Source organism: Cherax quadricarinatus, chromosome 85 (genome assembly GCF_038502225.1).
Source record: "Cherax quadricarinatus isolate ZL_2023a chromosome 85, ASM3850222v1, whole genome shotgun sequence".
NCBI classification, from domain to species: domain Eukaryota; kingdom Metazoa; phylum Arthropoda; class Malacostraca; order Decapoda; family Parastacidae; genus Cherax; species Cherax quadricarinatus.
Window position 1 is genome coordinate 15,931,647 of NC_091376.1, and position 16,088 is coordinate 15,947,734.

Below are 16,088 nucleotides of genomic sequence, written 5' to 3' on the forward strand. Positions count from 1 at the left end.
ATGGACTGATTACATCGTCTTCAAGTATCTTCTGCTTCTATCAGCTTTTCTGTACTCGACTGAAGAGCTGCTTTCACAGACCCTGAGCTGCTTTGGGGATTAGCGTGGACGGTTACAAAGCATGGCTTGCTTCTGCAGTGTTTTAAAAACTGAGTTTGGAGAGTTGAAGGAGGAGGTCTTGCTTCTCCAGGAGGAGATTAGGAGGCTGAAGGTCCACCTCAATGGGCCTGGGAGAGAGTGTGAGGTGGTTGGAGATGTGGGGAATGAGGCTTCTAGCAGTGAGGTGCAGTCTGTCTCTCACTGTGAGGAGGCTGTAGGTGGGGAGGTAGCAACGGGTACCAGCAGTGAGGTGCAGCCCAGCACCTGCTACAAGTGGCGAGTTGTTCACAGTAATGGGAGGCGCATCAGAGTAAGGAAAGTTAAGAGTGAAGATCTGAAGGTAGGAAATCGCTTCTCTGTTCTCCAGGATGAATGTACTTCAGTGGCCAGTGAAGGTAAGGGTACTACTGCCCCTGCTAATGAAGGTAAGCGCATTCTTGTGGTTGGTGACTCTCAGGTAAGATATGTTGACCGTGCTTTTTGTAATAGGAATAAGAAGATGAGAGATAGAGTGTGCTTCCCTGGAGCTGGTGTTGGGGACATTGTCAACAGACTGGATAATATCATGTCAGGTAATGGGAACAAGCCCATTATCTGTCTCAGTGCTGGTGGAAATGATATTGGGAAGGGTAGGAGAGAAGAGCTGCTAGATAAGTACAGGTCAGCTATAGATTTCATTAAGTCTAAGGGAGGGATCCCAATCATATGTAGCATCTTGCCTAGAAGGGGAGTAGGAAATGAATGGTTGTCTAGGGCAATTGGTGTAAATTGCTGGCTAGACAGATACTGCAAGGAACTTGCAATCCCATTCATTGACAACTGGAACAACTTTTATGGCAAACATGATATGTATGCAAGGGATGGGGTTCATCTCTCTGGGGCAGGGGTGGTAGCACTTGCAGACTCGATTGAGAAGGCCATTGGTGAAATGCCTATGATTTTAAACTGATGGAAGATAGAGGTATGGGTGTGTGTGGGAAACAAGCAGGTTGCAACACTAGGGTTGGAAACAGTAAATGTATAAAAGGCATTCAGCATGAAGTTATAAATAAAGACAATAGAACAGGTCAGAAAACAAAGGGGGACAGCAGAGGGCAGCAAGGGACTAGCTCCCTTAAGGTTTACTATACTAATAGCAGGAGTGTTAGAAATAAGATAGATGAGCTAAGATTAATTGCAAGTGCAGGAAACATAGATATTATTGCTATAACAGAGACCTGGCTCAATCTGAAAGATAGAGAGATGCCATCTGAATGTCACATACAAGGCTATAAATTATTCCACACTGACAGGGTCAACAGGAAAGGTGGTGGAGTAGCGATGTATGTCAGAGACAATTTAAATTGTTGTGTTAGACAAGATATTAAATTAGAAGCGTCAGCCACTGAATCTGTTTGGTTACAGCTTCTCGAGGGCCGAGAAAAACTAATTTTGGGTGTGATTTACAGGGCCCCAAATCTTGATAGGGAGTGCAGTAAACTTCTATGGGACGAAATTCGTAAGGCATCTACATACGAAAATGTTGTGCTAATGGGAGATTTCAACTATAGACAGATTGACTGGAGCAATTTGACAGGAAATTTAGAGTCGGGTGACTTTCTTGATACGATCCAGGATTGTTTTTTAAAACAGTTTGTGACAGAGCCAACTAGGGGAAATAACCTCCTTGACTTGGTTCTTGCCAGTAGGGAAACACTAATTAATAATCTTGAGGTTAATGATGAGCTTGGGGAGAGTGATCACAAATCACTCAGTTTTAACATACCATGGAATTCCCCTAATAATGGCAATCAAGTCTCCGTCCCTGACTTTCGCTTGGCTGATTTCATAGGACTGAAAAATTACTTAGGTGGGCTGAACTGGAATGACCTGACTAGGGGTCAGGTAGGTGGTGATGGTTGCCGATATGATGCTTTCCAGGGCATAGTTCTAGCTGCTCAGTCAAATTATGTTCCAAATAGGGAAATCAGATCAAACAAAAATGATCCTAAATGGATGAACAATAGATTAAAATATCTGATTGGTCAAAAGAGAGGCATATATAGGCAAATCAAAAGAGGAGAGGGGCAATTAAGAAATCGATATATTCAGTTAAAGAGAGAAATAAAAAAGGGAATTAGAAAAGCAAAAAGAGATTATGAGGTTAAAGTTGCAAGAGAATCGAAGACTAACCCAAAAGGATTCTTTCAGGTATACAGAAGTAAGATCAGGGACAAGATAGGCCCACTCAAAAGTTCCTCGGGTCAGCTCACTGACAGTGATAAGGAAATGTGTAGAATTTTTAACACATACTTCCTCTCAGTTTTTACACAGGAGGATACCAGTGATATTCCAGTAATGATAAATTATGTAGAACAGGACGATAATAAACTGTGCACTATTAGGGTCACAAGTGACATGGTCCTTAGGCAAATAGATAAATTAAAACCTAACAAATCCCCAGGCCCTGATGAACTGTATGCAAGGGTTCTAAAGGAATGTAAAGAGGAGCTTAGCACACCTTTGGCTAATCTTTTCAACATATCACTACAAACTGGCATGGTGCCAGATAAGTGGAAAATGGCAAATGTGATACCTATTTTCAAAACAGGTGACAGGTCCTTAGCTTCGAACTATAGACCAATAAGCCTAACCTCCATAGTGGGAAAATTTATGGAATCAATAATTGCCGAGGCAGTTCGTAGCCACCTTGAAAAGCATAAATTAATCAACGAATCTCAGCATGGTTTTACAAAGGGACGTTCCTGCCTTACGAATTTATTAACTTTTTTCACTAAGGTATTTGAGGAGGTAGATCATGGTAACGAATATGATATTGTGTATATGGACTTCAGTAAGGCTTTTGACAGGGTCCCACATCAGAGACTATTGAGGAAAATTAAAGCACATGGAATAGGAGGAGAAATTTTTTCCTGGATAGAGGCATGGTTGACAAATAGGCAGCAGAGAGTTTGCATAAATGGGGAGAAATCAGAGTGGGGAAGCGTCACGAGCGGTGTTCCACAGGGGTCAGTGTTGGGCCCCCTGCTGTTCACAATCTACATAAACGACATAGATGAGGGCATAAAGAGCGACATCGGCAAGTTTGCCGATGACACCAAAATAGGCCGTCGAATTCATTCTGACGAGGACATTCGAGCACTCCAGGAAGATTTGAATAGACTGATGCAGTGGTCGGAGAAGTGGCAGATGCAGTTTAATATAGACAAATGCAAAGTTCTAAATGTTGGACAGGACAATAACCATGCCACATATAAACTAAATAATGTAGATCTTAATATTACGGATTGCGAAAAAGATTTAGGAGTTCTGGTTAGCAGTAATCTGAAACCAAGACAACAGTGCATAAGTGTTCGCAATAAAGCTAATAGAATCCTTGGCTTCATATCAAGAAGCATAAATAATAGGAGTCCTCAGGTTGTTCTTCAACTCTATACATCCTTGGTTAGGCCTCATTTAGATTATGCTGCACAGTTTTGGTCACCGTATTACAGAATGGATATAAATTCTCTGGAAAATGTACAAAGGAGGATGACAAAGATGATCCCATGTATCAGAAACCTTCCCTATGAGGATAGACTAAGGGCCCTGAAACTGCACTCTCTAGAAAGACGTAGAATTAGGGGGGATATGATTGAGGTTTATAAGTGGAAGACAGGAATAAATAAAGGGGATGTAAATAGTGTGCTGATAATATCTAGCCTAGACAGGACTCGCAGCAATGGTTTTAAGTTGGAAAAATTCAGATTCAGGAGGGATATAGGAAAGTACTGGTTTGGTAATAGAGTTGTGGATGAGTGGAACAAACTCCCAAGTACCGTTATAGAGGCCAGAACGTTGTGTAGCTTTAAAAATAGGTTGGATAAATACATGAGTAGATGTGGGTGGGTGTGAGTTAGACCTGATAGCTTGTGCTAACGGGTCGGTTGCCGTGTTCCTCCCTTGAGTCAATGTGACCTGACCTGACTAGGTTGGGTGCATTGGCTTAAGCCGGTAGGGACTTGGACCTGCCTCGCATGGGCCAGTAGGCCTTCTGCAGTGTTCCTTCGTTCTTATGTTCTTATGTTCTAAGTATCTTCTGCTTCTATCAACTTTTCTGTATTCGACTGAAGAAGCCTACTGTGTAGGCGAAACGTTTCGAAATAAAGATACCTAACTGTTGCATATGTGTCTTACCTAACAACCTGTCGGTATTTTATACCATTTTAATGTCAAATCTTCCTTAAGCTGCTGGTAAAGTTGCTCGATGGAGGGCATCTTGGTTCAGTCCACGGATAGCACATAAGACACTTCTTCACAGGATAGCACACAAGACACTTCTTCACAGGATAGCACACAAGACACTTCTTCACAGTCCTGGGACCTTGATCACTTCTGAGACCTTGATCACTTCTCCGGGACCTTGATCAAAGCAGAGCGGAGGTCAGACAAATCGAAGGAGTTAGTCGAAACCTCGGTACCTGAAGCAGGTGAGGAAACAGCACCAGGAAGAGGCACAGGGGCATCAGGAGTGTCCGAAGAGTGGTCAAAAAACGAGGGGAGTTTCTGCCTTACGAGTTTATTAACTTTTTTCACCGAGGTATTTGAACATAAGAACATAAGAAAGAAGGAACACTGCAACAGACCTGTTGGCCCATACTAGGCAGGTCCTTTACAATCAATCCCACTAACAAAACATTTACCCAACCAAATTTTCAAAACTACCCAAGACGTGGTGACGTGTACTTAGCTCAGTGGTGACGTGTACTTAGCTCTGTGAAGACCTCTTTGCGCGCTCTCTACGAATTGAAGCAAGATGCCCTCCATCGAGCAACTTTACCAACAGCTTAAGAAAGAATTGAGGATGGCGAAGATGGAGATTCGGCGACTGACCGAGGAAAACAAGAAGATTCGTAGTAGTCCTCCTGTTTTGAGTCCTCAGGTCAAGAAAGGAAACTGGTCAGTGGCTGGACAGCAGGGAACGAAGTTGACGATCAAGAAGACGAGTGGAAAGGTAGAAACGATGAAGAAGAGACTGCCGTGGAAACTGTTGTGGAAACATCTAATACATTCTCAGTGCTACCCGACGAATGTGAGTCGACTACTGGGAACGTCACGACAAACGACACCAAGGAAGGTAAGAATATTGTTGTTGTTGGGGATAGCCAAGTTAGGTATATGGATAGGGCGTTCTGCTTGAAGGACAGGAGTAGGAAACAAGAGAGTTTGCTTTCCTGGGGCTGGGATGGAGGATATTGTTAGCTGTCTGGATGACAGCTCAGTGCTGGAGGCAACGATGTTGGCAGATGTAGGAGTGAAGACCTGATTAGCAGGCATAGGTCAGCAATAGAAATAATTAGGAGGAAGGGTGGGAACCCTGTCATATGTGGTATTTTGCCAAGGAGAGGAGTTGGAAATGAATGGTTGTCCAGGGCAATTGGTGTCAATTGCTGGCTGGACAAATACTGTAAGGAAAATGCGGTAACATTCATTGACAACTGGGACCTCTTCTATGGCAGAAATGACATGTATGCCAGGGATGGGGTTCACTTATCTAGGTCTGGGGTGGGAGCACTGGCAACTGCAGTGGAGGGAGCTGTTAGGACTTTAAACTAGGAATAGTTAGTGGTATGGGTTTTGGCAGGAAAACAGTGAAGTCCCAGTGTAGTAATATTATGAGTTCTAGGGGAACTAGTAATAAGCAGAACGAGGTAGATATTGAAAAGCCAGTGACATTGGGTGATAAGGACAGTAATAGGTTTAGTAGAAAAACAGAAATGAGCAGGAAGGGTAAAGAGAAAGGAGAGTCTTTCAATGTTTATTATTCTAATAGCCGTAGTGCTAGGAATAAGATGGACGAGTTCAGATTAGTTGCTAGTGCAGGTAACATTGATGTATTTGCCTTAACTGAGACGTGGTTTAATTCAAAAAGTCGGGACATGCCTGCAGAATGTCACATTCAGGGTTTTAAATTGTTCCAAGTAGATAGAAGTATCGGGAAGGGGGGTGGGGTGGCATTGTATGTCCGAGATCACTGCAGCAGGCCTGTTGGCCCATACTAGGCAGGTCCTTTACAATTCATCCCACTAACAAACATTTGACCAACCCAAGTTTCAATGCCACCCAAGAAACAAGCTCCGATGTGCAAGTCCCTCTCAAATCCAACCCCTCCCACTCATGTATTTATCCAACCTAAATTTGAAACTACCCAAAGTCCTAGCCTCAATAACCCAACTAGGTAGACTGTTCCACTCATCAACTACCCTATTTCCAAACCAATACTTTCCTATGTCCTTTCTAAATCTAAACTTATCTAATTTAAATCCATTACTGCGGGTTCTCTCTTGGAGAGATATCCTCAAGACCTTGTTAATATCCCCTTTATTAATACCTATCTTCCACTTATACACTTCGATCAGGTCTCCCCTCATTCTTCGTCTAACAAGTGAATGTAACTTAAGAGTCTTCAATCTTTCTTCATAAGGAAGATTTCTAATGCTATGTATTAATTTAGTCATCCTACACTGAATGTTTTCTAACGAATTTATGTCCATTTTGTAATATGGAGACCAGAATTGAGCTGCATAATCTAGGTGAGGCCTTACTAATGATGTATAAAGCTGCAGTATGACCTCTGGACTTCTGTTGCTTACACTTCTTGATATAAATCCCAGTAATCTATTTGCCTTATTACGTACGCTTAGGCATTGCTGTCTTGGTTTAAGATTGCTGCTTACCATAACCCCCAAGTCCTTTTCGCAATCTGTATGGCTAATGGTTATGGACACTCCCGAGCTTTAGAACCTTGCATTTATCTACATTGAACTACATCTGCCACTTTTCTGACCAAGAGTAGAGTTTGTCTAAATCCTCCTGAAGTTCCCTAACATCTACGTTTGAATCAGTTATCCTACCTATCTTCGTGTCATCGGCGAATTTGCTCATATCACTAGTAATTCCTTCATCAAGATCATTTATATATATTATAAACAACAACGGGCCCAAGACTGATCCCTGTGGAACGCCACTTGTTACTGATCCCCACTCGGATTTAACCCCATTTATGGACACTCTTTGCTTCCTGTCTGTGAGCCATGATTCGATCCACGAGAGCACTCTTCTCCCAATGCCATGAGCTGCTACTTTCTTCAACAGTCTTTGGTGCGGAACTCTATCAAATGCCTTACTAAAATCTAAGTAAATAATATCAAATTCTTTATCGTGGTCAACAGCCTCAAAAGCTTTACTGAAGAAAGTTAATAAATTAGTTAGACAAGACAGGCCTCTTGTGAATCCATGCTGAGTATCATTAATCAAGCTATGCTTATCGAGATGGCTTCTTATAATTTGAGCTATAATTGACTCTAGTAATTTGCCTACAATTGAGGTCAGGCTTATTGGGCGGTAATTTGACGGTAACGACTTGTCCCCTGTTTTAAAAATAGGAATTACATTAGCCATCTTCCACATATCAGACACTACACCTGTTTGAAGAGATAAATTAAAAATATTAATTAATGGTTCACAGACTTCCATTTTGCATTCCTTTAGAACCCTTGAAAAAACCTCATCAGGACCCGGTGACTTATTTTGCTTCAGTTGGTCTATCTGCTTCACAACCATTTCACTAGTGACTGAGATGTTACATAATTTATCTTCTGGCCCACTATAAAAATTAATTACCGGAATATTATTAGTGTCTTCCTGTGTAAAAACCGAGAGAAAATAATTATTTAAAATCGAGCACATTTCATTCTCTTTGTCAGTAAGATGCCCATAGTTATTTTTAAGGGGGCCTATCTTATCTCTGACTTTTGTTCTATATACCTGGAAAAAACTTTTTGGGTTAGTTTTAGAATCCCTAGCAACTTTAATTTCATAGTCCCTTTTAGCTTTTCTTATCCCCTTTTTAATGTCCCTCTTAATGTCAATATACTGATTCATAAGATGACCCTCGCCTCTTTTGATACGCCTATAAATTCCTTTCTTATGCCCTAGTAGATATTTCAGCCAATTATTCATCCATTTTGGGTCATTTCTATTTGATCTAATTTCTTTATAAGGGATAAACGTTCTTTGAGCAGCATGTATTGTGTTCAGAAAACTGTCATATTGATAGCTCTCTTCGTTACCCCAGTCAACAGATGATAAGTGTTCTCTAAGCCCATCGTAATCTGCTAAGCGAAAATCTGGGACTGTTACTGAGTTATCCCTACTATCATACTTCCATTCAATTCTAAATGTAATTGATTTGTGGTCGCTAGCACCCAGTTCCTCTGAAACTTCTAAATTATTAAGAAGGGATTCATTGTTTGCCAGAACTAAGTCAAGCAGGTTATTACCCCTTGTAGGTTCTGTCACAAACTGCTTCAAAAAACAATCCTGAACTACTTCTAAGAAGTCGTATGATTCTAAATTCCCAGTCAAGAAATTCCAATCAATATGACTAAAGTTAAAGTCTCCTAGAATTACTACATTATCGTGCCTTGTGGCCCTAACAATTTCCTCCCATAGTAGTCTCCCCTGGTCCCTATCTAAATTTGGGGGACAGTATATCACACCTAAAGTTAATTTTTCATGCCCCTCTGAAAATTCTATCCAAACAGACTCTGTATGTGTTACTTCAGACTTAATACCCGTTTTTATGCAACAGTTCAAGCGATCTCGGACATACAATGGCACCCCACCCCCCTTACCGATACTTCTATCTACTTGGAACAATTTAAAACCCTGAATGTGACATTCTGCAGGCATGTCCCGACTTTTTTAATTAAACCACGTCTCAGTAATGGCAAATACATCTATGTTACCTGCACTAGCAACTAGTCTCAACTCGTCCATCTTATTCCTAGCACTGCGACTATTTGTGTAATAAATACTTAAAGACCCTCCTCTCTCTTTACCCTTCCTGCTCCTTTCTGTTATTCCACTAAACCTATTACTGTCCTTGTCAGTTAGTGCCACTGGCTTTCCAATATCCACCTCATTTTGCCTATTACTAGTTCTCCTAGTACTCATATTACTCCCCTGACACTCCACAGTTTTCCCGCAAAAACCTATACCACTAACTATTCCTAGTTTAAAGACCTAACAGCTCCCTCCACTGCGTTGGCCAGTGCTCCCACCCCACACCTAGATAAGTGAACCCCATCCCTGGCATACATGTCATTTCTGCCATAGAAGAGGTCTCAGTTGTCAATGAATGTTACCGCATTTTCCTTACAGTATTTGTCCAGCCAGCAATCGACACCAATTGCCCTGGACAACCATTCATTTCTAACTCCTCTCCTTGGCAAAATACCACATATGACAGGGTTCCCACCCTTACTCCTAATTATTTCTATTGCTGACCTATACCTGCTAATCAGGTCCTCACTCCTATGTCTGCCAACATCGTTGCCTCCAGCACTGAGACAGATAGTAGGATTGCTCACATTACCTCTCATGATGTCATCCAGACGGCTAACAATATCCTTCATCCCAGCCCCAGGAAAACACACTCTCTGCCTCCTACTCCTATCCTTCAAGCAGAATGCCCTATCCATGTACCTAACTTGGCTATCCCCAACAACAACAATGTTTTTGTAGATGAATGGTTCAGAGAACCGACATGATAAATTAGACACATGTGCAACTCTTGGGTATCTTTATTGAGGAAACGTTTCGCCACACAGTGGCTTCATCAGTCCATACAAAGGATAAACTTGAAGAACATGAGGAGAATGAGGTAATCAGTCCCTCAACCTTGAGTCGATGTGTTCAGTCCATCAATCTTGAATAGAATACCTATTCTATTCAAGATTGATGGACTGAACACATCGACTCAAGGTTGAGGGACTGATTACCTCATTCTCCTCCTGTTCTTCAAGTTTCTCCTACGTATGGACTGATGAAGCCACTGTGTGGCGAAACGTTTCCTCAATAAAGATACCCAAGAGTTGCACATGTGTCTAATTTATCAACAATGTTTTTACCTTCCTTGGCGTCGTCCTTTGTGATGCTCCCAGAAGTCGACTCACATTCGTCAGGTAGCATTACACCACTTGTGGAATTCGTCAAGACGTTCTCGATGGTCTTTATTGGGGTTTCTAGGGATGTCTCACTCACGTCTGCCAATGCTTCCTTGGTGCTCGTTGTGGCATTCCCAGTAGAACACTCACATTCGTCAGGTAGCACGGAGAATTGGTTGGAAGTTTCCACGGTAGTCTTCTGGTTTCTCGTTGTTTCTGCCTCTCCAACCGTTTTCTTGATCCTCAGCTTGGTTCCATGTTGCCCGGCCACTGACCAAGCTCCCCTCTTAACCTGGGGACTCACAACAGGAGGATTACTACGAATCCTCTTGTTCTCCTCCGTTAATCGCCGTATCTCCAGCTTAGCAACTCTGAGCTCTTCTCTCAGCTGCTGGTAAAGTTGCTCAAGAGAGGGCATCCTGGTTCAGATTCACAGAGAGCACACAAACAGGTCTTCACAGAGCTAAGTACACGTCACCACTGAGCTAAGTACACGTCACCACTGAGCTAAGTACACGTCACCACTCTGATTTAGAAAGGACACAGGAAAGTATTGGTTTGGAAATAGGGTAGTTGATGAGTGGAACAGTCTACCTAGTTGGGTTATTGAGGCTAGGACTTTGGGTAATTTCAAATTTAGGTTGGATAAGTACATAAGTGGGAGGGGTTGGATTTGAGTGGGACTTGCACATCAGATCTTATTTCTGGAGTAGCATTGAAAATTGGGTTGGTCAAATGTTTTGTTAGTGGGATGAATTGTAAAGGACCTGCCTAGTATGGGCCAACAGGCCTGCTGCAGTGTTCCTCCTTTCTTATGTTCTTATGTAAATAGCATGCTAAAAATATCTAGCCTAGACAGGACTCGTAGCAATGGATTTAAGTTGGAAAAATTCGGATTCAGGAAGGATATAGGAAAGCACTGGTTTGGTAACAGTGTTGTGGATGAGTGGAACAAACTCGCGGGTAGTTATAGACGCTAAAATGTTGTGTAGTTTTAAAGATAGGTTAGATAAATGCATGAGTGGTTGCAGGTGGGTGAGTTGGACCTGACTAGCTTGTGCTACTAGGTCAAATGCCGTGCTCCTTCCTTATGTGAATGTGACCTTACCTGACTAGGTTGGGGTATTGGCTTAAGCCGGTATGAGACTTGAACCTGCCTCGCATGGGCTAGTAGGCCTGCTTCGGTGTTCCTTCTTATGTTCTTACGTTCTTAACAGTAAAACGGGTACCTTGGTGTTACTCGACTGGTGTGGGTCGCATACTGGGACAAAACTGACCTAATTTGCGGGATTATTATTATAATCAAGGGGAAGCGCTAAACCCGTAGGATTATACAGCGCCTTGGGGGATGTGGAAGGCATTCAGGCTAAATTCAGGGGACTGGAGCACAGATCCAATTCCCTAAATCAAGAGCAACTCACCAACATCAAGGAACCTTCCGTGAGGGGTAATTTGCGGGAAATGCTCAGCATAACAAGCGGCTTCCTATATAGTAGTGTTGTGTCATTGATGTCAACTATGGTCTGTATACTTTGTACATGTACTGGTTGAAATGTGTCATTGATGTCAACTATGGTCTGTATACTTTGTACATGTACTGGTTGAAATATATTATTATAAGGGGTTGCAACAAGTCCGGCAGAGTGGCCAACCCTCGCCAGCTAACTTAAAATTAGCTTGAATACACGTAATACCTTGATATGTTTTCCTTGATTAAACCATCATAATTTTGCAACATTATATTTTTTTCTCATTTACGTATAAGATACTTTTAATATACAGTGAAGTATATGCAATGATCGCTAATAAATATCCGTGTCTCTAGTCATAGAAAACTGTCACTGATATCAGTATTGTTTATTCCTAACTTGTATAAACTTTTATCAATCTTCTCTTGTAGATTATATTAAAACAACAAGATTTATGGCGACGGATTTACCATATATCACTGCTTATCTTATAACAGTTTAACGAATAGATTTTTCACTAAATAATAGTGACAGTTTTTTCCTGAAGTGATAATTAACGTTAAAAACATCCTCCAAAGGAAAACATTTACAAGAAGTACAGAATGACTTATTTCCATTGGGGTCCTTTGACCTTATTATTATAATATAAAGGTTTTTAATAGATTCTTATTATTCTATAATGAAGATAACATCTTATTAATATACTAAAAGACTATCTACTACACGAGGGTCATTAAGACTATCTACAATACGAGGGTCATTACTAGGAATAAGGTAAAATTTACACGTATGTTAGCTAAAAAATAAAAAATCATTCCCCTCCCTTTCTGTAGCTACATTCATCAGACACCTTTTGGCACTCTTCTTGAACTGGTTCATGCTATGACTGGATTTGACATGTCCGGGCAGTCTGTTCCATTCCTTTATTGTTGTACAATAAAAGGTGTTTGAAGCCTGGCCACTGACTGTGGGTACTACAAAGTTGTGCTCTCTCCCCCTAGTACTATGATTGCTTTGGTTCCCAACCCTGACAAAATTGACAGCAAGATATTCTGGACACTGTAAGCAATTTTATAAACATGATTTAGCTTCAGATGTTTTACTCTGTCTTCAACATTCAGCATGAACATTAAAATGGTATAAATACCGACAGATTGTTAGGTAAGACACATATGCAACAGTTAGGTATCTTTATTTCTCGAAATAAAGATACCTAACTGTTGTATATGTGTCTTACCTAACAACATTCAGCATATCCAACTGCTGTAATTCATTCTGGCCTACATGCTCTCTTGGACCCAGGTCCAGGATGAATCTTACAATTTTGTTCTGGGTGATTTGCAGTCTATCTTTCAGTTTTTATTTTGTCAAGGCAGAGTACCATGAAGAGCAAGCGTAATCCATATGACACTTTATAAGGGCTAGACATAGGGTCCTGCGAGCCTCAGTAGGTAGACACTGTGCTTGTCTATAGAGGAACTTCAGTCTGGCATTCGCTTTCTTTACTACACTGTTCCCTATCAATTCTCCTGACATGCATGGGTCAAAGGGGATTCCCAGATATTTTACTGATGAAACCAAAGTGATGGGCTCCCCATTACACTGGACATTAAACCATCTTAGTAGTCAATAGGTTTTATATTTAGTTCACCAACCTAACTAATATTCACTTACCTTCCTTAGATTGATGGTAGTGTGTTGCTTAGTGTGAGAGGAACAATGCGGTAACTTGGGGCTTAAAATTGAACTCAAGGAATGTAATACGGAGACACCGTAGCGTCAGCCAGACTAGCAACACTAGCGTTGTGGAATGTAAACAAGGACTGAGTGAGGTGCTGCCAGCTGGCCCATACCATTTTCTTCCCAGTATTAATACCGACACGAATGTTTACCCGCTGAGAGTAGGCTCTTAATCGAAGAATTATAGCTAATCCACTCGTTTCTTGCATCAGTTATATAATACTTTCAATTTTCCAAGTGTAGTATTACCCAGAAGGGTTTAACGCTTCTCCATTTTGCTGCTGATATTATTATTAATAATATTAATGTTAATTATGCATATAAATTAATTTCCTATGAAACATTAAACCTGATCCTTGGTAGAAACTAATGTATATGTAATATATTTAGCAATGTAAACTTTGGAATATATTCATGCTATGAGAAATGCGTACTTGACACCACTAAAATTTATTAGAAAATGAGAATGAAACATTAAATATGTTTCTTTAAATCATATTTATGAATAAAATGCAGCATTTTTTTTTATATTTTATTTAAAACTTAGGTACAAAATAGATATGGGTGCATAAAATAATATGTCAACGAGATACCAGGCACTAACTAGATTATTATTATATAATAAGTAATAAATTCAAAACACAGGAAAATATAAACACTATACAAATCACCAATGTGACAAAAACAAGCACACAGAATTACACACATACACAAGCAATCACGTATTATACAACATGATACTTCATCTGACACATAACTAGGCGTGGCTTCCGCCTGCCAACACACAACGTATCCAAGACTTAATCTAAGAACTCAGGTGCCTTAAAGAGCACAACAATACGTTAGTTTGGGCGACTACCACGGTGTTATTATCATGGACTAAGGATAGACACTACAGTTCAAAGGTGGAACAGGATGACGCTACAATTCACAACAATGAAAATATCTAATATAACAAAACGAAACTACACTGTGATATTTGACATCTCAATAAACACAAATGCCAGCAGCTATAAGTGAACTTATACACTGACGAGATGCACACATTGAAAAATGCTGCCTCCATATATAGTTCAAGCTCCATCACAGCTTACAGAAAAACGAATACTTGCATAGATACATATATTATTGAAAAGCACACGAACACGGCATAAAGTATAAACGGAAATAAGAAAACGTTCAACTGTGCTAGGAAGCACACCATATACAAAATGCACACCAATGACTTGTAATTGAGGCATAAATGACGAGAAACATTCCTAAAAGTTGTATATACAAAGCACGTAAGTTATATCGTCATCACCGTTACATAGGAGACGCACATAAACTAGGAGAGCACAAAACATTCACGCACTTGACAAACACAATTAGACACAGCTGACCAGCCCATTAGATTACCCACTGAACACTCACAACTATCTCAAATCTCGTAACTCCAAGGCTTTATATTCAGGCGGGAAGTCTCTCCCATCTCCCCTCATATACCAACCTATTTCGACATTTTGTCCTATAAATCGTCCCCGCTAAAACCCTAATTCTACTGTTACCATCAACGTGCCTCATAGCCCATGACACGAAAATATAATCGGCCACAACGTACGACACCGCAAGTTGTACAAGCAAGTCAACCCCACCTACATCAAAGCTCAACGCCCGGAGTACCGACAAACCTCCCCCCCCTACCAAACGCAAAACCCTACTGAACCACTCTCGTACCATACCTAAAGTCTCACAGAAATACACAACGTGAAAAGCAGATTCCTCCATCCCGCACGCCGGACAACCCCAGTTTTCCTCCTAACGCCTATTATACACCACCACCCTGGACGGCAAGATTCCATGTAAAAAATTAAAAACCACTTCCCGTACTTAAGCAGGCAGATGCAACTGTTGAACTCGCCTCCATATATTACCCCACGCATACATGGGATACATTCCTTCAACTCGCACCACGACTACCTCCCTACCCGCCCTTTCTAAGGTACATAATTTTACACAGCGCACGTCCCTCATGTTCAATAATACGCGAAGCATCGCGTTGCACCAAATTAAATTCCTCCCTCTCCACCACCTGTGCAGGTCGTGATACAATTCACTTAACCCACCATGCATCCCACCCAGTCGGAGAAAACGACGCTTCACGTAACATGCCATGACACGAGCCTCTAGAGGAATGAGACTCAACCCTCCCTGATGCATTGGTGTCTCCACCACCGCTCTTGTGAGCCAATCGCATCCTGAACCCCACAAAAATCGATAAACTCTATGCAAAAGACGTTTGACGTCCCCCTGCAACAGAGGATACAGTGCAGCAATGTGCCATACTTTGCTATAAAGCAGGACATTAATGACCACCGCCCTCTGATGCAGGGTTAAATGTCGCTGCCGTAGACTATTTAAGCGCCCCAAGACACTATGTACAACCCTCACCGAATTGCACGCCCTCATTTGATCGACCTCCCGCATATAATGAACACCACATATAGTGATACAATCAACCACAGTCCACCCCTCTGCATCCACCCCATCCCCCACCCACTCCCTCAACTCCATAATCTTCGATTTTTCTCTATTAACACACATCCCCGTAGCCTTGCCAAATATGTCAACAAGTCTCCCAACAAAACCCAATTGCTCCCGTGAACGTAATAACACAGTAGTATCATCTACATAACCCACAAGGGTCGGTCGACCACTACTCGGACCCCACGATGTCTCTGTTCCCCGCCCACAAACAACCCAGTAAAAAGGGTCCTGTATACAAGCAAAAAGCATTTGAGACATGGGGCAT

At 41.3% G+C, this 16,088-nt stretch overlaps 1 protein-coding gene across 1 annotated transcript in view; it reads right to left on the reverse strand.

The window, feature by feature from the left end:
* Nucleotides 1-13,369, reverse strand: part of LOC128703132 (uncharacterized) — a 77,814-nt gene extending 64,445 nt beyond the window's left edge. Inside the window, exon 1 of the mRNA XM_053797685.2 lies at nt 13,232-13,369. The gene's annotated coding sequence lies outside the window, so the exon portion shown is untranslated. The remainder of the gene's footprint in view (nt 1-13,231) is intronic.
* Nucleotides 13,370-16,088: the final 2,719 nt, after the last annotated feature.